Genomic DNA, 24,584 nt, shown 5'->3' with positions numbered 1-24,584 from the left:
TAAGATCTCAAAATCGGAAAATAGTACCTCGGGGTTTTAAGCGTTCCCAATGTAAAAATGGTCAAGGAACACGCTGGTGAGGTTATTTCCTGAATAAAAATATACTCATTGGGTGAAAAATGCATTTTTCACACAAAAACTTAAAAATTGTTCATTTGGCAACACTGCACATCAACAAATTATTTTTTTATAAATTCCTTGAAAAATCTTCTTTCGAATGGTTACCTTAGATTCATTATAGACCTCACAGTTCCAGAGATATGTACAAAACAATATGATGAGTTTCATACATTTGTCTGAAAAGGGGGATGGTCTTATTGATCGTGGGGAGGTCCAATCACCACGAAATTTTGGATTTTGGGGTATAACCCAAACATAAACAACTGGTCAAAATTTCATTCAATTCTAAGAAAGTCGATTGCACGTTTGCATTTTTTCTCGGTCACTTCATATGGAATGACCCATATATCATCCAACAGCTAAAGGCCAATAAAGGAGCTGGTAAGGATGGTATCGGAGCTGAGCTTATCAAGATGATCCCGGAAAAGCTGGCCACTTGCCTGCACAAACTAATAGTCAGAATCTAGGAACAATTCTTCCAGAAATAATTCCTGCAGGGATTTTGAAAGCAATATTACCTTGTTTTACTAAAGGAAGTTTTTCGAAAAAATCCCTGAAGGAATATTTAAATGAAATATGGGGGGAATTTTACAAATTGTTCCTAACGGCTTTCCCGAAAGAATTTCTGGAGGAATTTTGGAAGAAATTCGTGCAGGAATTTCCAAAATTGTATTTCAGGTAGAATTTCCGAATGAATTCTTGAATGAACTTCCGAAGAACAACCTGAATAGATTTTCGAAAATATTTAGAAATTTTCATGAAGGAATTTATTAAAGAATTAATTATGCAATCCATGAAAGAAAACAAAACCTTGTCGTCGCCCTGCAAGTTGAGTCAAATACGAGACACTGAAGACGGCCTTACTGTTGAGGTCGGAATACATATCTATCAAAGTTACAAAGTCAAGGAATTTAGACTTCACGCCAAAAATAAAAATCCAAAAATATCGGGTTTGCAGTCGTTCCAATATCATACTTCTTCAGATATTTTCAAGAATTTCTTGAGAATTTACTTCAGAAGTTTCCCAGAAAAAATCCTCCAGCGATTCATTACTAAATTCCGCAAGGAGTTTCTTCAAAAATCCTTCGCAAATTAATCTAGAAAAACCTTAAGAAATTCCTTTAGAAATTCATTAAAAAATTTCTTCCACAATTTGTCTAAGAGTTCTTCTCCTTTTCCTCCGAAATTACTTTAGCAATACACTCAGAAATTTTTTCAGGTGTTCCATTCCCTCGGCTCTCGTAATTCCGCCGGAATTCTCTTCAGGAGTTACCGAACAAATTTCTAAAGGAATTTCCGAAGGAACTTGATTTTTTTTTAAATTGTCTGTACATTATTCCGAGAATTCTTTCCAAAATGCTTTTGCAAATTCTCAGGAAATTACTATGGAGATAGATACAGACATTGTTTTGTAAATGCCTCAAGATATTCCTTCAAAAATTCAAAAAAGAATTCTAGGAATTCCTTTAAAAGTTTCCATGGGAAAATCTTGAAAATGAAAAATATTAAAGAACAATTGCGCCTTGAGAAAACCTTCTTTGAAAAATTCTTTCGAAATTTCTTCGATAATTCCTTCGGAAATTCTTCAAGAGATTTCTTAGAAATTTTCTTAACGATTTTTGTAAAGAATTTCTTCGGAAAAACCTTTGGAAATTTGGTCGGAATTCCTACGGATAAGTGTTTGGAAATACCTACGAAAATTGTATTATGGAAATCTTCCGAAATTCCCTTAGGAGAATTCCCTCGTGAGATTGTTTTAAATTGCTTTGCGAATTCCTGTGGAACTTGTTTAGGAATTCCTTTGAACTTTTTAAAGAAATTGTTTCAGCAATTGTTTCAGGAATTTCTTAAAGAAGTTCTTCCAGTGATTCCCTAAGAGACCCCTGGAATTCCTTCTTTAGGACTTCATTCAGGAATTCTTTCGATTTTTTCAGGAATCCCTTTTGTACATTCCTCCGGAAATTTAATTAGATATTTCTTGAGACCTTCGGAAATTCGTTAGAGTTTTATTTTCGGAAATCACATCATAAATTCTTTTAGGAATCATTCGGAAATTAACTTTAAGAGTTCTTTCCGAAATTTCATCTGGAAATTCCTTCAGTATTTCCTATTTATTCTATAATAAATTTTCGGAAAACTCCAATAACATTTCTGGAATAATTCCTGCAGAACTTTCGGAAGAAATTCAGGAATTATTCAGAAATTTCGGAAGAAATCCGCAGGATTTCCTGGAGGAAGTTTCTATGGAATTACCGGATAAATTGACAAAGGCCCTTCCAGAGAGTTTTCTGAAGGAATCCCTGGACGAATGTCAAAAGGAATTCTTGGCGTAGTTTTCTTATTATCGAGAATTGCTAGAATTCCAAAGAATTTCTTAATGAAATTTTGGAAGGTTGTCTCCTTAATTAATTTTCGAAAGTATTCCAGAAACCATTTGAACAGTTCGTGAAGGAATATCAGAAAGGTATTCGCATAGAAATTTTTAATGAAATTTCAATGGAATTTCAAAGGAATTCCTAAAGGCGTGTCCAAAAGAATTTCTTAAAGAATTTATGTTTAGTTTGTTTAGAAAACGATCAATTCCGTGTAACTTTCAACTCCCATGACCGATTTCATCCAAATTTTGTACACATATTCACTACGAGAGGCGGTCATATGGAAGGGTAATTTGGGAAATGGGGGAGGGGTCTGGAAGTAGGGGTATTGTTCAGAAAATGGGGAAATCCGAGTAAATTCTTATCCCGTGGACCGATTTCAACCAAATTTGGTACACACATTTTTTATCATAAGGAAAAGGTAACAAAGGGGGTGGGATGGTCATTGGGAAAAGGGAGAGGGTATGGGAGGAGGGGTTGTCTTTTGAAATCGAGCAATTCGGTGTAACTCCCAGCCCCCAGTGCCGATTTCATTCAAATTGTTCAGAAAACGGGCAATTCAGTGTAACTTCTGAACCTCTGGACCGATTTCAACCAGATTTTGTACACATATTCTTTATTTTTGACAGATGTTTAATGAAAAGGTAGAAGGGCCATAGAAATATATAAAAATAGATCGATGCTTGGATACAAATCAATGTGCGGTAGATCTACCTTTGTGGATTTCGTGCTTTAGCATTGGACATTTTAATTTCACAATTTACTTTCCAGTCCCGAGCAAAGTCGGGTACATATAGCTAGTAGACGATAAAATGCAAAAATATGACAAGTGATAAAATGCAGTAAAAATTTCGTTATATTTGAAATTGCCTAACATTTTGTTCTTACTACTAACGCCAAATTATAAATGAACCAAGTACGCCAAAAAAATCCGGTGCCCCATCATTACCAAAACTCAGGCGCCGCCAGTGATTGTACGAAGAAATGTGCCATAGTTCGAATTTGTCACACACAGTTAATAAATTAAATCATACATTTGATAGCAGTAAGATAAGGGCAGAGGCTGCGCCAAGCAATTAAAAGCCACACAACTGAAACGCGATTTTCCCTACTTGTAATGAAGAAAAATCGGGATAATTCCGACAAGCTTAGCTCATCAGAATTAAATCATGTCAAAATAATAATATTCCATGGACTCAACAGTCCAGTGCCTCGTTCATACTGCTTCTTTGTATCTAGTTGATCCTTTTCTACCGCACTGGGTGGGCGTATGGTGCTGTCCTACTTCCGGTGCGCTTCAGCGCAAGTTCGTCCAGTAGATGTCGCTTTGCCAGCCACACGCTCCATCAATCGATGTTCTGACACCGTCATGTTGGTTCCTTAGCTCTTGGCCTCACAGACACGGAGAGTAATCGTACAACGGCAGCGGATTGTGACCCATTTTCCGGGCGGGCGGGTCGTTTTTTCGCCAGTTTCTGCACTAGTGCCAGCTCGGAGTGCTGATTATTTCGAGTGTTCCAAGTGTATAAAATCGTCCCACGTCCGGGAGTGAATTTGTGCTTTATTTTCGGAGGAATAAGGGCCCAGGGGAAAAAGATTTGCACTTCCCTTGATTTGCGGACATTACTCCGCAGGGATTCAGAATGACGAAGTGAAGCGGAAACGGTTCGTGTGAGAGTATGGATTTTTGTTTCTGCATTGTGTCTCTGATGAAAATCACTGTGGAAGCTATCGAGTGCAAGAAATGCTGAAAATTGCAATCGGAACTGTTATTTTTAGCGAATTGATCTTCTAACTCTTCACGTGGCGTATATATCGGAGTGTGAAAGTAGGAAACAGTGGAAGGTATGATTGAACCGTTTGGCGAAAAACATTTCTTACTGGATAATGTTCTGTATAATCGTTCTAAGGATAAATAACACATTACACGGTTTTCGCATAACTCTGATGTGTAAATCACCGACAGATTGGTTAATAGAAGTGGAAGTTCCAACTGGAAAAAAGTATTACAAAAGCATCTAATGCAAATGAACGAATAAATTATATTATGTGGGAAAGCTAAAAAACACAATTGTTCTGAGAAAAAACGCGAAAAAGTGGTTTCATCCTTTCCTATCCACCAACTAAAACAGAAAGTGCGAAAGAGTGAGAAAAAGTTTCAGAGCTGCAAAGTTGTTGTGAGAAAAAGACCGCTCTCAACTATGAGCATATAGTGATAAATCTTGAAGAAAAAGAAAGTTAATTAAAAGTTTTCATTGATTTCTTTTTTTTTGTTCTACAACCCGTGAAACTGCAACTGTTCAACTGTTAAAACATAGGATAAGGGTAGCATTCAAAAGGTGAAAATACTTAATTTGACCGAGTACAATCAGCGACTAGTCCTCTATACTATTCAATTTCTTCCTCGTAATAAGTTTATACTCATAGACAACTCCAGTTTCAAAGTGGATTGAACGAGAAAGTACGAATAGCAGAACAATAAACTTGCACTGAAGATAAAGAAACGAATAAAAATCCACACATCGATTGTGCTGATTTTGTACTTATCCTCCCACTTGTGTTTTGCACCTCGTAAAGTTTCACCGCCCCTGCCAAAAGTTTCCGACTTTTCCACTTCCACGGGAAGGCAGAAAGTGTGAGTAGCAGGAACATCATGTGAGCATGCAGCTTTCACACGCTGTGAACCAGGATGTGGAAGTGGTCGGAATGAGTGATTTAAAAATAGCTTGTTAAATATCGCATTAGACAGAGCAGAGACACTCACCGACCGCCTTCGTCGCCGCAGAGTCCGAAGGAAAGGGGTGGCAAATGAATAGTGAAATCTGGCAATAAAAGCGTTTCAGCAGTGGCACTTAATCATCATTATCGTCATCGAGTTCAAACTTCGGAGAAAATAGTGAGAGCCATTAGGCAGCAGCAATTTTGTGACGAACCGATACGGGTGAATTGAGAACTGATACGAGGTAAACCGGTACATACTAAATTGCCTAGAATGTTATGAAGAAAAGCTGTATGATGATAGGCGTCTGAATTGAAAAGCTTTTCGTGATATTTCACTCAGTTAATCAGAAAACCCAAAAGAAGAAGTTTTAATAATTTTTAAGTTTAATGATTTTTAAGTACTCCCAACACCATGTCCATTCGTGGAGGCATAACGTCCTTTTGGTGGCAGCTACTGGGGTACAAACCACAAGCTAATATCTTTCTTATATGAACAGGGATTGCATCCAGAGATAAAAAAAGATTATCCCACTTATCACATCTGTATTTACTCATGATAATGTACCATATCGTGAGAGACATTTTTCGCCAACTGTAACAGTCTCCATATAGCACTGCGGACAAAGGCGAAGCATCGCTAATCCGAAAATGGTGAGTTTGATTCTCGATCCGGCCTAGGGTATTTTCTGGTAGAAATTCCCGAATTGGTAGTTCTAGATCCGAACTACATGCGCTGTAGCAGAATATCTGAAAAGGGTCGAAAATATATAATATATATTCAAAAATCCCAAAGGGTTACGAGTGGCGTTTATTACCATGAATTCTTTAAAAAGCTGATGATGCATTTTATCACGATGCACAGAAATCTGGCGCCATACGAGAGGACTGCCGACAGTACCAAAACATGATTGTAAATAAACTATATTTTAATTCAAACTGATTCAAAACTGATTTGGAAACGTTTTTCAATGAGAGGCGTTAAAGTCGCCCTTGCGTAAAATTAAAAAAAAAAGTTGTATTCCACAAATGCGTAAAAAACAAATATCTACACGGAATGAAATGTTTTACGTTATTACACAAAACCTTCCAAAGGCTAATTTTACAATTATAAAAAATGCATTCGTTTTCCTTTGCCACGTGATTGGAAATTTCTGGAAATCTGCCGATTTCGAAAGTCTAAAAGTTCTTTGTCGCCGATACTTCACATGTACCACACTTTAGAGTACCTTCAGACCTTTCAGGGAGCGTCGAGAAAGTTTGCACATATTTGAACATTTCCAAGTTAAAGCTAAAAAAGGCAAATGAAGCACTGCTAGGTGGATTTATTTATATTCAAATAATCCGATGAGTATAAGTACTAAAAATTTGTTTTTCTTGTTACACTTTATGAAATTGTAGTACACTCAACCCTCTTTTTACGTCACTTAAACCGAATGTGACGTAAAAAGAATTTTTGCTCAAATTTCTAGTATTTCACTTAATTTATTGATCGTTGGATACTTTTAAATACATTCACATGCGTCTTACATGAGATATTGTAAGATCTCTCCAAATCCAGGCATATGAGATGTTATAAGATCTCCAAGTTGTCCTGGAGTTTGAATCAAATGGTCTAATGAATCAACCAAGGCTTCCACGGTGTCCTCAGCCGCGGTATCATCAAAATCATGCCCTCTGAGTATTTGTCTTTTACTTGCGTCTCAAGTCCAGATATATGAGATATTTTCAGGTCTCCAAACTGTCCTGGAGTTTGAATCAAATGGTCTAATGAATCAACCAAGGCTTCCATGATGTCCCGTGCTGCGGTGTCAACCCAATTCTGTCTTCTATTATTAGTCTTTCACTTACGTCTCAAATAAGGCGTATGAAATGTTGTAAGATCTCCAAATTGTCCTGGAAATCAAAATCAAATGGTCTATCGAATCAATTTTGTCCTCCGAGTATTTTTCTTTCACTTGCGTTTTCAATTCTTGCATTTATGAAATTGTAAGATCTCCAAATTGTCCTGGTATTTAAACTAAATGATCTACCGAATCTAATGAGACTTGCATGATGTCCTCAGCCACGTTATCATCCCAATCACGCCTTCCGAGTATTTGTCTTTCAATTGCTTCTCAAGTTCAGGTATATGAGATGTTTTTAGGTCTCCAAATTGTCCTGGAGTTTGAATCGAATGGTCTACCTAATCAACCAAGACGTCCACGATGTCCCTAGCCGCGGTGTGAACTTAATTTTGTCTTCTGAGTATTAGTCTTCCACTTACATCTCAAATACTGGCATATGAGATGTTGTAGGATCTCCAAATTGCCCTGGAGTTTGGAAAAAATGGTATATCGAATCAAGCAGAGCCTTCATGATGTCCCAAGCCGTGGCATCAAGTCAATTATGTACTCCGAGGATTTGTCTTTCTTTGCGTCTCAAAACAAACTACTTTCACTTACGTCTCAAATCCAGGCATATGGGATGTTGTAAGATCTCCAAATCGTCCTGGAGTTTGAATCAAATAGTCTACCAACAAGGCTTTCAATATGTCCCCATCCGTGGTATCAACTCAATTTTGTCTTCTGAGTATAAGTCTTTCACTTGCGTCTAAAATTTTAGCATGTAAGATCTACAAATTGTCCTGGAGTGTGAATCAAATGGTCTACCAAATCAACCAAGGCTTCCATGATGTCATCAGTCGCGGTATCAACTCAATTATATTCCCCGAGTATTTGTCTTTCACTTGCCTAAAATCAAGGCATATGAGGTGTTGTAAGATGTCAACGATGGAGTTTTGATAGCTTTCGAATTGCGTCTAAAATTCTGGCATGTAAGATGTTGTAAGATCTCCTAATTGTTCTAGAGATTGAATCAAATGGTCTAACAAATCAACCAAGGCTTCCATTATGTCCCCAGCCCCGATATCTACGCCATCATGTCCACAAAGTGTATTTAGATTACTTACCAAATGAACAACGACTTGCATGATGTCCTTAGCAATGGTATCACCCCAATTGTGTTCTCCTAGTATTTATAGTTTACTTGCAATCCTCCACATTGCCCTAGAGTAGGACCCAAATAGTCTACCAAATCAACCTCGTTTGCCTTGTAGATTCAGTAGACCATTTGATTCCCAAATAACACGGTTTGTTGTATGAGCGTAAAAAATACATCTTTCGAACATATAGTATGTTACGTTTTAGTATGGAAAACTGCTTTGATTACTTTTACACGACCCAAACAGCGCAAAAATTATCGATATTTTCAACATCTTTCAGCTTGTTTTTGATTGCACATTCACAAGACTAAACTTAAGTACTAAAGATGTTTTCAATAACCGGCTTTCAACGTGGTTCTGTCAAATTGAATACCAAAACAAAAATGCTGACCAACACGTTCAAAGAAATAAATTGTATGCAAAAAAACGAATGAAAATAAACATGCATGAAATGATGAACACCAATTTAATAATATTAATAAACATACAAGCTGAATAAATAAATCAAATTTGTTTCAAAGTCACGGTCGAAACATTATATGCGGCTCATGTTTCATTGGCTAACTTTTCATTTTACTTCTCCTAAATTCATGCGCCATTGATTGAAGAAAAATATAACTATGCCATAGCATAATTTTGAAATTGATATGTAAACAAATTCTCGAATCTGCAAAAGAAAAACAATATGGCGAGTTGTCGATAAACAACAGGGTTGATGAAGAACGTTCATAACATTGATCTTAAAAGTTGTTGAAATTACGTTAAACTTCTATCATTGGGGTATTTATTCTGACGAAACAAATGTCAAAAAATGAACATGGTATGACCTTGTTCGTAAAATCTTCCTGTAGACATGTTTTATGTTGTGAGAATGTAAAACGAAACATCTCAAAAAACCAAACACATGCCAAAAATTGACATGTTATCAGCAAGTTGTGAGAATGTAGTATGAAACTTCTTCTCTGATCAAATTGCTGTATGTTTTGCAAAAACCTTTTCATAGCTTTCCTTGAACATAACATGTTTTGTATTTCATTTTCCCAACCTTTATTCAACATTATTATTAGATCTTCGTTAATAATTATGTTTTCGGTGTTGCTTAGGTTCTCATATGCCCCAGACAAATACTCGGAGGACAAAAGCGGGTTGTTACCACGGCTGGGGACATCATGGAAGCCATTGTTGATTCGGTAGACCATTTGATTCAAACTCCAGGACTATTTGGAGATCTTACAACATCTCATATTTCTGGATTTGAGACGCAAGTTAAAGAAAAATATTCGGAGGACATAATTGGGTTGATACCGACTCCAGGGTTGAGTGTACAGGCATATCTTGATAGTACGTACCCTTGATTGTATGTATATTAGGGTGGTTCAAAAAATCGATTTTGCTCCACAGTGCTCATCTGGTTCTTTATCATGTTCTGGGTGCCCTCTGAAAATTTGAGCTCATTTGGATTAAAACTGATTTAGCACAAGCCGTTTCAAATTTGCGTACAAATTAGTATGGGGAAAGCGCAGGTTAAAAGAAAACCTACATAGCTAGAAGGAATACTCAAGAGCTTTCACTCAGCGAAAACCGCATGTTGATTAATCGCCCCAATAATTAGTAATCGATTTCAAGACAGGATGCGAATATTTAGTCATGATCGTTAAAAATCTTTGAGGGCATCACTGAAATGTGCCGTGCAACATAGTAGCCTGAATTTGTGTGCGCTATCTTTCGCGCCACGAGCAGCAATGTTGCCTGTTGATAAGTTACGCAATTAGCTACTGAAAACCTAGGATAGGATGTGCCAAGTAGTCATTAAAAATCGTATCGATTTTCTGTCACAATCGTACCGGTTGCTGATTGGTTGAAAATGACAATCGATTACTTCGATTGGTGGCGGCGCGTTTTTCGAAGGGCAGCATGTTGTTAGTTTGGCCGTGTTGCTAGTTTGTAAAGTTGATATTAAGCAAAACTCGTATATGTTTGAGTTTCAGTTTTTTGGGCCAAAATTAGATTATATTGAACAGCAAACGCCATATAAATTTATCTAAAGGGTTGTAAAGGTTTAAAACTGTTGATTTTAAGCGTTATCATTCACCTTTCTGTCATTTTCGATCTCAAAGTTATATTTTCGTTAGCGAAAACTTCTCTCTGTCTTTCGTTTCTCTTACATAAATAATGGATTGAACGGAAAGAAAAACTTCAAGTTTTGATAGGGACACGGCAGGTATTTCCGTCCATCGTCGTAGGGGCTAAAACCAACGAAAGTAACGTACATTTGCTAGAACTCCACTATAGCAGAACGTTTCTCCTGAGCTTACGATTTGGTACGTATGAGTTTTACAAAAAAGCGTCTCTTTTATTGGTTTTCGAGACAATGACGAACAGACGAAAATACCTGCCGTGTCCCTACATGATATTTGGAAGTTTTTGGACGTTTTGGAGCCTCTTCCCCCAAAAATTTCTTCAAGAATTCCCCGGGCACTCGCTTTTGTATTCCAACAGAAATTTCTCAAGCTATCCTTCAGAAAATTCCTCCAAGAACTGCTCCATGAATTTTCTGTTTTCAGAAAGAATTTCCGAATGAATTTTTGTGGGAGTATCCGAAGGATTTCTTGGAGAATTTCCTAAGTAGTTCCTGAAGAAATTCGAGATGGAGCTCCTGGTTTGAGTCCCAAGACGATTTTTTTTGGATAAATTATTTATACTTATCCTTGTGTTATGTACTCATACAATAACAAACCATAATAAAGGTTCCTCCAAACCAACGCGATGTGACTGTTGATCTAGCTGGCAGTTTGTCGCTTTGGTAAGGAAGCGTCAATGGAGCCTGAGGTGAACCAGCCCAGGGCTGAAAACCTCAATAAAAAAGTGACAGTGACAGTGACAATCCAATTCACTTGAACGAAAAGATAGTTGAATATGTTCAACTTTTGGCAAGTCAATTGAATTCAACTGAGTTGTTCAATTCGCTTACCCTGTCAAAACGTAGCATTACGATATGTTCGTAAAAGAACTGTTCTCAAATTTGTATGGCTTTTATTCATCTGAAGTGTTACTAGGTAGCAAATATAGCCACTACATGTGACATATTAAGTAAAGCTCTTGTTCATAAACAGAAAATACATATAAATTGTTGGTGACAATATAGTTGCCACTGCCTTATAAAGGGTTAGGATATCTAAAGAAAATTCTAAAATACATAAATACAAGTATCTTAGTGTGTAATGTAAATAACTAACGTTGTATCATTACAATTTGAGTTGTTTGCATTTCATTAGATTAACCCAAATGGTAAATTATGCTGGAAAGAACGTGGTGCATAATTTTACTGCATTTGGAAAAACAATTTAAAACATTGAATTGAAAACACTGAATTTGACAGGTCAGCCTAGTTAGCGAGCAGCATTATCGAACTGTATCATCTTTGCTGTGATCCATCCGGCTGCAGCATCGGTTAGTGCTGTTCCAGGTGATGAAGCTCTACTGCATCCGAATGACGGCTTTGTTCGACAATATTAAACATCGTCAGAAATTTAGGTCAATTTGCCGTCAACTGAAGGGATTGGAGCTGCCACCCACATGTCTAAACGGTTATCCTCAATTTCTGCTGCCGGGGTGACCGCTCAATGAGTTGCGAAAAATTCACTACAGTACATTTCGAGCTTCTTTGCATACAGCTTCAACAATGCACTATGGTCCAGGATACAGATTTACGCGGAAAGATGCATTTTACGCCAAAACTATATTTTTCAGAAAAAAATTGTTGTTCTACAAAATTGTTCAAAATAGTAAGGCCATCATTATGGTTCTACCAAAAAATAGGGTGGCCCATCACATAAAAAAAAGGAATTTTTTTTTTATTTCTCGGAATATTGACATCTTATGTTCTACAAAGTTGTAGCGTAGCTTATTCTTATCAATTTTGTTAAAAAACTTTTTCTGTAGCTCTTAAGTTGGCTGATTTAGAGCAATTTTACCTAATTGGATTAGGGTGTACCTCAAAAAAACAGTATTTTTTATCTACTTTTTTTGTTTCAGATTTCTCGAAAAAGTCGTCTTCAGGTGACTTTTAGAGCTCAAAAAAATGCAACTTTTGATGGGTAAATATGCTCAATATATTTTTCCGATCAAAAGTTATAATCGTTTTTCTGTCAAAATTACAATTTTTCATAAGTTGATATCTTCGGTTAGGGCAGACCAAAAAAATATATTTACACGGCATTTGAAAGAAAAATTAATATTCTTTATTATGTAAAAAAATTGGGGGATATGTTATTTTTTTATCTCAAGTTTTATCAATTTTACTAAAACCATGTTTTTCAAATAAATTGATATAACTCGACAACGGAAGAAGATACAGACGATATTCTTATGGAAAAACACGCGTTTTGAAAAGCTCCAAAAGTCTTCAGAAGAAGACATTCGTGAGAAATGAAAAATAACAAATCTACAGCTTAAACACTTTTTATAAGTTTTATCATTATCATCGTATTGCAAGATTTATGAGAAAAGATGCATTTTCGGTCTGAAGCATACTTTTAAGAAACAAAATTTGTTCTACAAAGTTGTTCTGGATACTTGGGCCTTTATTATAGAGTTACCTAAAAATAGGGTGGGCCATTTTAAAAAAATGTGAAATTTTTATTTTTTTATTTTGCGGAATATTGACATAAAATGTTCTACAAAGTTGTAGCGCAGCTTTTTCAATCAACTTTGCTATATAAATTTTTTATATAGCTCTTAAGCTCACATGTTTAGAGTAATTTTACTTACCAAGATTAGGGTGTCCCTCAAAAAACAATATTTATGATCTGCTCATTTCATTTTTTATTTTTCACGGATGTCACTTTCTGAAGACTTTTGGAAATTTTTAAAACGCGTGTTTTACTATAAGAATATCGTCTGTATCTTCTTCCGTTGTTGAGTTATATCAATTTATTTGAAAAACATGATTTTAGTAAAATTGATAAAACTTGAGATAAAAAAATAACATATCCCCAATTTTTTGGCTTTCAAATCGACTTCTATAAAAACATTCTTCATGCCTGCCGTATCCTAACGGAACTATCAATTCTATACTTTCGCCTCTAATGCTATCATGAACATGTACGTCCAAGTTTGGAAGATGATATTAGCATTTCCATATCATAATAAAGAATATTAATTTCTCTTTCAAATGCCGTGTAAATATATTTTTTTGGTCTGCCCTAACCGGAGATATCAACTTATGAAAAAATGTAATTTTGACAGAAAAACGATTATAACTTTTGATCGAAAAAATATATTGAGCATATTTACCCATCAAAAGTTGCATTTTTTTGAGCTCTAAAAGTCATCTGAAGACGACTTTTTCGAGAAATCTGAAACAAGAAAAGTAGATAAAAAATACTGTTTTTTTAGGTACACCCTAATCCAATTAGGTAAAATTGCTCTAAATCAGCCAACTTAAGAGCTACAGAAAAAGTTTTTTTTAGCAAAATTGATTAGAATATGCTACGCTACAACTTTGTAGAACATAACATGTCAATATTCCGAGAAATAAAAAAATATTTTCTATTTTTTATATATGATGGGCCACCCTATTTTTTGGTAGAACCATAATGATGGCCTTACTATTTCGAACAATTTTGTAGAACAATAGTTTTTTCTAAAAAATATAAGTTTGTCGTAAAATTCATCTTTCCGCGTAAATCTGTATCCTGGACCATAGTGCAATGATCCAATGATTCTGCTTGCAATGATTCGACGGCTTCTTCCATCAGCGAACGGCTTATTGTGTTCACACGGTCTGGATCAAGATGAATACACAGCTAGGTGTTGCAGTCTGCCCAATTTATGGACGAGAAGAAGGCGGGGGTGAAAAATTCATTTTCGGTGCAAAACATAAACAAACCGGCTGGCTCTCCCATACTAAAATCCAAGATGGCTGAATCGTGAATTTGGCAGATTGGAACACCTAGTGGTGTATTCATCTTGGTCTGGATGTTGTTGCGCTGGTGAACCAAACATACTTGGAATCTTCATCCTTCTTCCAAAAACTGATTAGTCTATGGTTGCTATGGTTCTTCATCTGGTTGTCTTCGGCAATGTACGCATTTTTGGAGGCATTTACAATTCACGTTGTGGAAGCCACGCAAGGCACTTTCATTCCACTTGGTTTTAACCAAGATGAATACACCACTAGGTGTTCCAATCTGCCAAATTCACGATTCAGCCATCTTGGATTTTAGTATGGGAGAGCCAGCCGGTTTGTTTATGTTTTGCACCGAAAATGAATTTTTCACCCCCGCCTTCTTCTCGTCCATAAATTGGGCAGATTGAAACACCTAGCTGTGTATTCATCTTGGTTTTAACTTTGATTTATTCACGTTGTTTTAGCCACGTGAGATGCTAAATGTTAATTCTGGAGTTTTTTTGCCGTGACATTTCAACTTCCGCTGGCATGGAGTACGTAAAGGGGTCGTACACTAATTACGTAAGCACTTATAGAGGTGTCATTTTCTCTTAAAAAAATCTCGGAAAAATCTTACATTGCGTAATTTGTGTACGACCTCAAAGACCATTATGTAGGGGCGACAACTTCTAATAGATTTATTACACATATTGATTTTCCAAGAGCTTTTGGTAATTAATAGTCGAACTAGGTTTCAATTAAACACTTAATTAAACTTTCTCGGAAGCTTAGCCAGCTACCCAGGTAACCATTAAGCACTTTAATAAGCTTTATATAAACCATATAACAACATTTCAGTGCCTATAAGCTGTATATATGGTTTTTAAGTGCTAATTAGCCGTATAAACTTCAAGCATGAAAATAAGCCGTATATCGGTATATAACGCTTTGATACAAGCCCTGTGGATTCAAGCCGAATAAGAGAATTATTATAACCAATTTAGAGCTACTATCTATGACGTTTTGGTAGAATCAATAACAATCACACCTCGAATTTCATAACCTGTCTCTTTTACTCGTATTAGAGACATTTGTTTTTGTAATCAGTCGTGTATGCTTTTTAATATTGTTACAATGATAAATAATAATCTGCAGCCAAGTCTGCATCATATTGCATGGAAAATGCCAGAAAAATGTTCCATGAGCTGTGATATTTTTTTATGCAATATTTATTAATCTTCACCTGAAAGATATTTTCTAAATGAGTTTCTTGAAGTCTATAAAGTCTATGTTTTATATTCCTCGTCATTTTCAATGCCCTCTCGCCCTTGATAAAAAGGCAGATGAAATCCTTCTGCTTTTTATCCCTTCCAAATAATACATCCATGCAGATCCGTGTTGGATCAGATGGTAAAGCAAAGCGACCAATCTAAACAAAAAGCATGAAACACAGTTCCAAGCGTTCAAGCCCGGAGTTAAATTTAATTAGCAAAAAAATTGAATCCCCAATAGGAATAAAAGAGAAAGAACGCATTAGAATGTAAACAAGTATTTTCCATTTCATTTTTTTTTCGTTCCGTTCCAACTCGTCTAAAAATTTTGACAATTTCGGCATAGGCGTGGAAAAATAGGTAGGGGCAAGCACTAAATCAGCCAAATAATTCGCCAAAAGCGGCTTTTGAGCAGCACTAAAGAATATTGTAAGTCTTATTAGCACTGTTGACAGGGTTTTAGTGCGACTATAGAGCCGAAATAAAGTCGATTTTAACGGCAATAGTTGCGGGTGGTTACCCGTAGTAACCATTAACGATAAATCGACTTTATTCAACTCTATCAGGACTAAAAATGTCTTTCTTTGTGTGTCAACACAAACAGGTGTTGCAATAATAAGAATATATAAACGTTATAAAAAGTATAATATTCTGATGATTCCCGTTTGCTAATTGCAAATTAATGAATATAAATCAAATTTGCAAGCGCTATTTATATCTCTCATATTAATTCTAGAATTTCCAATTGATCGTAGTTGGCAATTGTAAAGATGTCATCGTTGGTTTGATATCCCGCTAGTCTCGATGTTCCTTATTGGTATTAAGGTCACTCCTGACGGAATCCAAGTTTAAAAGTGCTCGCGTTTTCGGGGGCACATCACTCGATACGGAAGCAACGCACAACTAGAGATGTCGCAAATTAATCGATTACTTCGATTAATCGATTCATCGTTGTGATAATCGATTAATTTTGAATCGATTATTACCCAACGATTAATCGATTCAATAATCGAGAGGAATCGTGAGTAATCGATTAGTTACTAATCGATTAATCAGAATTTTACGACATCATAAGGATGTCGAAAATTAATAGATTATTTCAATTAATCGATTCATCGTTGTGATAATCGATTAATTTTGAATCGATTACTATACAATGATTAATCGATTCAATAATCGACAAGAATCAAGAGTAATCGATTAGTAACTAATCGATTAATCGGGATTTTACGACATCTCTACGCACAACTGTCATTTTTATTATTTCACGCATGCTGCGACGCAGCAAAGCTAAATCAACAAAAATGACAGTTGTGCGCCGCCTCTGAATCGAGTGGTGTGCCCCCGAAAACGCGAGCACTTTGGAACTTGGATTCCGTCAGGAGTGACCTTAATGGAAATTTGTGTTGAAGGTGTATCTGTCCTTGTCGTAGCTGTGGTTGCTACGAATAAATAAGTTTATTGCTAATTTTGACATCCCCTATATGTTTTGCCTATTAGGTACCTTTTCTATCACACCAGCAAAGCATCAACACTGGTAACCCTCTACAACAGTGATCCCCAAAGTGCGGCCCGTGGGCGCATGCGACCCTTCAAGCCCTTTCCTGCGGCCCGCCAAGGATTTCAGAGAATACACTACAAGTGGCCCATTGTTAAGCATTATACATGACAAGAAAAGCTTTCCATTGTTTCCATTTTTTCGTTGCAATCGAGAATTTTATCAAGTTCCCACTATTATGTTGTTGAAGCGTCATATATAAAGCATGAATCCTGTTATCATCATGATTAATAAAATTAATCACTTTATAAATGTAATGAAGGTTAACAGCAAACATACTTCAATGTTATTGCCCCAAATGTGTATTGTTTCTTCGCAGGTTTAAACGAGCTTAATGTTAAACTTCATGTCAAAATAAATTTGCCTTACACCGCTCCATAATAAGGATGCTTTTATTCTTGAAAATAAATGACGCCTCGGCGGAAGTCAATTGAAAAATTGCTGAATAGTTAACTCCAGAAAACACGTTGACAATCAACTATCATGTCAGCGTACTTTAAACTACGGAAAGTATTGACCGGAACTCGGAACGAAATCAAGATTCTTTTCATGCTCCGATGAAGATAAGGTTTCAGAAAATTCAATTGATAGGCAAGCATGAAAGCAAGGTTCAGAATGCAGATTCGATTTCTATTCAACACTGCTGACATTATCACCTTTTTCACACTGCTGACATGACATGAGGGCCCTCCTTAGCCGTGCGGAAGGACGCGCGGCTACAAAGCAAGACCATGCTGAGGGTGGCTGGGTTTGATTCCCGGTGTCGGTCTAGGCAATTTTCGGATTGGAAATTGTCTCGACTTCCCTGGGGATAAAAGTATCATCGTGTTAGCCTCATGATATACAAATGCAAAAATGGTAACCTTGCTTAGGCTTAGAAACCTCGCAGTTAATAACTGTGGAAGTGCTTAATGAACACGAAGCTGCGAGGCGGCTCTGTCCCAGTGTGGGGATGTAATGCCAATAAGAAGAAGACATGACAACCTTTTTGAAAAATGCTGTCGTTATTTGCGCGACAACTTATAATGGACAACAATCCTTAAAAATAAATGCATAAGGTCATATAGTAGTGGGCCAAACACAATGGATACGTTTGCGTACGTTTTGACAGTTTGCCTATGGAAAAACTGTCAAAACGTACGCAAACGTACCCACTCTGCGTGGTTCTTAGGAGTTCTGATAAACCGCACCAAGCGGCTTTTAGACTGTCTTACGATATTTTGCTCGTAAAATGAACAAAAAAAAACTAGAAGCATTTTTTTGCGCTTATTTGATGATAAATATCTTCGATCACTAACACGAGTTAAGTTCAACACGGTTTGTAAATAATCACAACCGCAGAAATAATAATATCGACTCATAATCAGCTACGGTGAATTCTAAATGAAAAACAAATATTTCAAAAATACTGCGGCCCGCTTCAACAGTTCAAAATTGCAATGCGGCCCTCCATAGTAAACATGCTGGGGACCACTGCTCTAGGCCGTATCGCGGCGGTCGTCGGTACCGAACATTGTTGATGACGGCTACTTTTAGGCGCAGTTTAACCATCACCAGATAGTGGTCAGAGTCGAGTTTCATCAAACTACCAAAAATTTGGAGAATGGTTTGACAACTAAAAAAAGGCAGCCTTTCCAAGTGGTCTAGGGTCTTACTGACCGCAGAGCACAGACAAAAGGTTTTAAAGACTTGCTTGGAAATACAGGAAAATTTCCCTTGGAAAATTTTATGAAAAATCAGAAGACCATTTCAAATTTTGAAGAAAATTCTCGCTTAACTTTTCAAAAGGACCTAAGTAACATTTTTTTCATGAATTAATTTGAATACTGCAATCAATAGCTTTCATGTTGTTCTGTTGATTGCGCTATTCAAATCAATTCTCGCTTAACTTTTCAAAAGGACCTAAGTAACATTTTTTCATGAATTAATTTGAATACTGCAATCAATAGCATTCATGTTGTTGTGTTGATTGCGCTATTCAAATTAATTAAAAAAAAAGTTACTTAGGACCTTTTGAAAAGTTAAGCGAGAATTCATGAAAAAATGTTACTTAGGACCTTTTGAAAAGTTAAGCGAGAATTCTTCCCAAAATACAAGTAGAAAATCGAAATAATTTGGGGAATTTGGAAAAATAGAAGAAAATTATGTTTGTGCGTTAGACGGTAATTCTTTAGATGTATCACGTAAATTCGAAAACAAAAATCCTTACGAATATTCATCGGAAGTGTACTGAATTTCCAAAATTAAATTTAATATGAAATTATTAATTTTATTTCAGCAATTCTATTTTATTGCTAAACTTTTGATTACCGCGATTCATTTCTAGCTCTAAAGCTCGTTGCAGAACTCGATTTTTCAAGTAATTGTAATATTTAATAAACTCCGCAAGGCTCGTTGCTAAAACTCGTGCTCAAAAATCATCTTTCTGCAACTAGATCCACAAATTACTAAGTTCTTCAAAAATAAAACCACATGGTCAAACGGGAATTGGCGGGGGTGGTGCTAAACCTCAGTAAAAGAACGCGATGAACACCATGAGGGCAGGAGATTTTGAATCAACAAAAAAATATCACGTGAATTCATATATTTTCCTGAAAAGCTTTTCGATTCATTGCGTTGTCACCATTTGTTTTTCTATCGTTGTTATCGAAGCAATTTCTTGTACCTGTTTTATTTTATTTCGAACTTTTTTTGTGTAGTTTGTATGTAACAGTAAAGTGAAGTGAAACCGAAATAAACATTGGAACAGCGGAAAAGTGGAAAACCCTGTAGTGAGAGGCTACGCACTCATTGACACGCATCGACCGTACTCCCTCTTTGAGAGTTGTGCAAATTTGTACCCAAGTGCACCGTCTACCGTGCTGTGAACGGATCGATTCGAACCAAGCGAGCTGAACGACCGAGCATCTGCCACTGTCACCGGAGCGCACATTAGCAATAATGGTGATGCTGTAAAATACTACGAAAGCTACTAAATAGGTCAGTACGGTGGAACTTTTCATTTAATTACGTTAAATGGGGGTGCTTGTTTAGGCTCTGGTGGAATTTTAATCAACAGTTGAGAACACCACCATCAGAGGTGGGGAATTGTTGCTCATACAACCTAATTGAACCTGTGGCATAATTTCAAATTATATGAAAGTGGATTGGCTAACATGTGACCATTTGGACTGCATCGGAAACAGTGTGGAATATTACTTTGAACAATCTTTTTCTGATTCATTTTAACAAATATTTTACATATACAATGTGGATGTACTCAGTAAATACGTTACCCGACTATAACAGCATAACAAAAACTGAACACAATTTTAACACAAAGTGATATGTTATAAAAATGTTATGATAAAATTTTATTCTTAGTAGCCATTATCTTTCAAATGCTGTAAGGGGCCGTACACATATTACGTAAGCACTTATGGGGGGAGGGGCGGTCGTTCTCTTACGCACCATATAAATAAAAAATCATTTATATGAAAACAATCTTACATAGTGGGAGGGAGGGGGTCGAAAATTCCAGAAAAATTGCTTACGTAATATGTGTACGACCCCTAACAAGATTTTAAAATAATATGATTAAAAAATGCTTATCACCGAGTTTCTCAAAAGTAGGCAATAAAAATGGATGTAGCAAAGCCTTCCAGCCATATTTATCACAACGCTGATATAATTTGAAAATGTTGCCTAACTTGTGATGGGCTTTTATGCTCTTCAAAATTAATCTTGTTCAGACAACAAAAATGCCTGATTGTTGTTCACAATACAGATACCGGTTTTTTTGTATCAGCTTCTGTTATAAATTTGTTATTTTTTCTCTAAAATTTGAAACAAATCATGTTATTTTTGTGATAGAATTGCTGCAATAGCTTTTTTTGATAGGTTTGTTTTTCTAAACTAGAGATTTTTTTTATTAATTTAGTTATTTAATCAGTATCTTGCACCAAGTTTATAACAAATTTTGGTATAGAAATTTACTGCCGCTAACCGCAAGTCGAGCACATCTGTATATGGGCGTCCATATACAGATGTGCTCGACTTGCGGTTAGCGGCAGTTTAGTGTAACATAATAACATATGTTGATATAGTTTTGCTATGACCTTCTAGTGCGGTGGCATAATGGATGCTAGGCATGAAATGCGCCTAAGAACAGCTCATGTCATGAAGAAGGCAGAACTATATGTCTAATGTCCTTTTCCTAACGTCGTGCATCCTTTTAATATGTTTGTTTCAGAGCAAGTTTATCGCACATTTACGTCTCAGCGATGAAACGAAAAACCAAATTCATCAAGTATGCACGATTTTCGCTTGTCTCCCATATTCGCTCTTAAAAGAAGAGGAGTGGGAGAAAGATGTTTTTCCCTACAAACTTCTAAAAAAGATTCTCCCCCGACCCGAAAATCGCTTGATATTGTCTCATCGATACGAAAAGTACGAACCCTGCTAATTATGATTTTTTATGTTTGTGCGAATACGAAACAAGGAGGTAACACCATAAGAATGAATAATTCATCTTAAACACATCCAGTGGTTATTCAAATTGAATCCGAGCCCATTGATTAACCTCTTTCACCCGTTTTTTTATTTAATTGGAAGGTTAGGATGCCGTTGAGCGTTATGAAACCTAATTTACTTTTTTTGCTTTAGATTTATTTGACATTATTCTTATAAAATTAAATAATTTCTTTGGGCAACCGAGGTATTTGCAATTGATTCGCCGCGAAGAAGCATAACAATAACAGTAATGAATGAGCAGCGAAGATAGAGGTTCCTAAATAATAACGATGCTGATGCCTGCATTGTAAATGCATGCTTGATAATTCAAATGTAACGGGGCAAAGACAAATTCTGTTTGCAGACCACATCGAGAGGAAGATATTCGAAATCAATTATTGTATGAAAAAGGCAGAAGAGGGGGGGGGGGTCTCAGGGTTAATAAAGCTATGCATCTGTATTACTACTTAGAATGGGTAGGCGTACTTCAAGTAAAGACCCGTTAGCATTTCCCTATTTTTTGGAACTTAAGTAAATCCTTAATGTCCTCGCAATACTTATAAAGCACAAAGCCGAAAGTCCCATCCAGAGAAGATGTACATTAAAACAGAAGTCATTGAACATTGGGCGATACATGAGGCGCTACATAGACCGAATGCAACGAAATCTGCGAACGTGCCCTAAGCGTTTTTGGTCCTTCGTCCAGATTAAACACAAGGAAAATTGCCTCATTTAATATATCTGCGTAAATCCTCTATGCTGAAACGGGTTCCAGGCGAATTTTTTGCTGAACATTTTATGAGAGCTTTTTCCAACACAAATGCCATCTACACAAATCGACGCTGCCTTACGCAATGTTGTAACAAATAGCATCGACTTCTATGTCACTGACATTTCAGAAAAGCAGTTAAGAACCAGAAACTAAAATACTCCGTATCTCCCAGTCCCGATGGAATTTCTACTGCAATTATGAAGAAATGTTCCACCACGCTTATTACACCACTCGTAAAGATGTTCAACAAATCGTTGCATCAAATGGAAATGCCTACTAGCTGGAATACATCTTTTCAGTCTCCTAACCACAAGAAAGATTGATTCCTGGAGTTCGCAGTGTTTTTATGTAATACAATCTTACACGATTTCGTGACGGTGATTTTGTCTTAGTTTACGTCAAAATTATATAGACGTTGGACAACGTAAGGCCATCATATCGAATGATTTTTCTGCCGTCACCACGATTCGGTTTTGCATTTTGAAGGAATTTCGTTTCCGATTAATTTACTATTGTATAGAATATAGCTTTTGTACACTCAGAAATAGACCAAACCTGTAATAACATAAAAACAAATCTCGCTTAACTTTTCAAAAGGACCTAAGTAACATTTTTTTCATGAATTAATTTGAATAGCGCAATCAACAGAACAACATGAAAGCTTTCGATTGCGCTATTCAAATTAATTCATGAAAAAAATGTTACTTAGGTCCTTTTGAAAAGTTAAGCGAGAAATGATTTTTCATATTTCCAAAGTTTATACTAAGCTAGAGTAGAAAAGTAATCTATGCAAGATTAAATCGTTACACGTCTAGGATACGGAGGATATCGAGTATAAACTGCACGTAAACGAACGTGGAGTCAACCAGGAGAAACGCAGTTAGCATAGATTTTCCGATTTATTTTTAATAAGGCGAGAAAAAATGCACTTGACTGCTACTGCCGCCATTTAAGCGAATATTTGTTTGCAGCGTCTCCCTCCGACGGTCGCTTTGATTTGCTACGGACTGCAAATTTCTGTTGTCGTTAGGCAATTATCGTTTGCAGTTTGAAGAAAATAAGTCTCGGATAAACCTTCTCTTCTATAAAATTGTGGTTCTAAAAAGAATCGATTTATTTTCAATCACTAGCTTTCCACCGATGGCGTGTGTTGGCCATCATACTTGAGGCACTCCGACGACAACCACTACCACACCGATGTCCCAGCTACTGTATCACTGGCGTATAACATTACAGATTCCACGTTAGAGTTGAGTATTCGGGATTTGGTCCATTGCCAAGACCACTGCCCAACGTTGACTGGCTATGGTTTTCGACCTTCTTCACTATTTGTCCGGCTACCGCGGAGTTGCAGTTGTTCACATCCAATGATTCGGTGTTGTTGATATTGATGAGGGGAGCGTTCAACCAAGACATTCAGTTTACTCCACTGTTGGGTTAGTTCTGCAGTATCGTCATCTAGGTCGAGGTAGTACGATTGCTCTATAGTGGTGGGCTGCTAAAGCGCCCCATGATGCCGTCAATTACTATGAGCAACAACAACAGAGATATAATACATCCAGCCTTGCCTCACTTTAGCGATTATATTGTGCTGGACTCTGTATTTTGTCTAGATCTCCCTTGCTTCTAGAGACGCCCCTCAGTTTTGCGTGATTCAGACGATCGAAGGATTTTCCGTGGTCAATCAGAACCAAATGGAGGGACTCTTCAAAAACATTGACCTGCTCCAGGATGATGCAAAGCATGACAGTATGGTTCTCACATGATCATCCGGGCGGAATCTTGCCTGCTGCCGTCGGAGAATTGTCAACCTTTCCCCATATCTGAATTAGGATAAGTCGTCAAAACTCGAAGATAATGTTCTAAGTGGTTGAACGAACGTTTCACCTGATCAGTTCACCAACTGACATGTCGCGTCTTTCTCTGGCACCCACGGATTTGTCCTTGCTCCAATCAAGTGGCGTGAAATATTGTAGAGTAGGCGATTATCGCCGGTTGTTGACAGGGGAGTCTGCAGCCAACAGCGTTTGACTTACTTCTCTAGAACCGCTTTGAGTTGTGACGACTAGTATTTGGCTGTTCTGGAAATGGATCACCTGAAAATGAAGACGGTGTTTTCTTGAGTCCGTAATGAATGCTAGCGATGACATAGCGTTGGACTATCATCTTTTAAATGGGCAAGATCCGACCACACATTTCCAGAATTTAGTGGCAGGAGAATTCAATCGGGTGTCGATTCACCATAGATCGACTAGAAGATCCAGCTGTGAAGAGATCGTTCGTTGAAGAATATTGAACTCAAGTAGTGGATGTTCTGGAAGGTGGCAGCGTAGAATAGAATTGGGCGGCGAAGAATACTTTTATCGAAACCGGCGACATCAACTTGAATGAGCGCACTCAGTGAAT

At 36.8% G+C, this 24,584-nt stretch overlaps 1 protein-coding gene across 1 annotated transcript in view; it reads left to right on the top strand.

Annotated features, from left to right (window-relative positions):
* The first annotated feature begins 4,013 nt into the window (after positions 1 to 4,013).
* LOC134226938 (RIMS-binding protein 2) overlaps positions 4,014 to 24,584 on the top strand; it is a 266,124-nt gene continuing 245,553 nt past the window's right edge. Inside the window, exons 1-3 of the mRNA XM_062708067.1 lie at positions 4,014 to 4,340; positions 5,241 to 5,458; positions 19,615 to 19,894. The gene's annotated coding sequence lies outside the window, so the exon portion shown is untranslated. The remainder of the gene's footprint in view (positions 4,341 to 5,240; positions 5,459 to 19,614; positions 19,895 to 24,584) is intronic.

The sequence above is a fragment of the Armigeres subalbatus genome, chromosome 3 (assembly GCF_024139115.2).
Source record: "Armigeres subalbatus isolate Guangzhou_Male chromosome 3, GZ_Asu_2, whole genome shotgun sequence".
Lineage (NCBI taxonomy): Eukaryota > Metazoa > Arthropoda > Insecta > Diptera > Culicidae > Armigeres > Armigeres subalbatus.
This window is presented reverse-complemented; position numbering and strand designations above follow the sequence as displayed.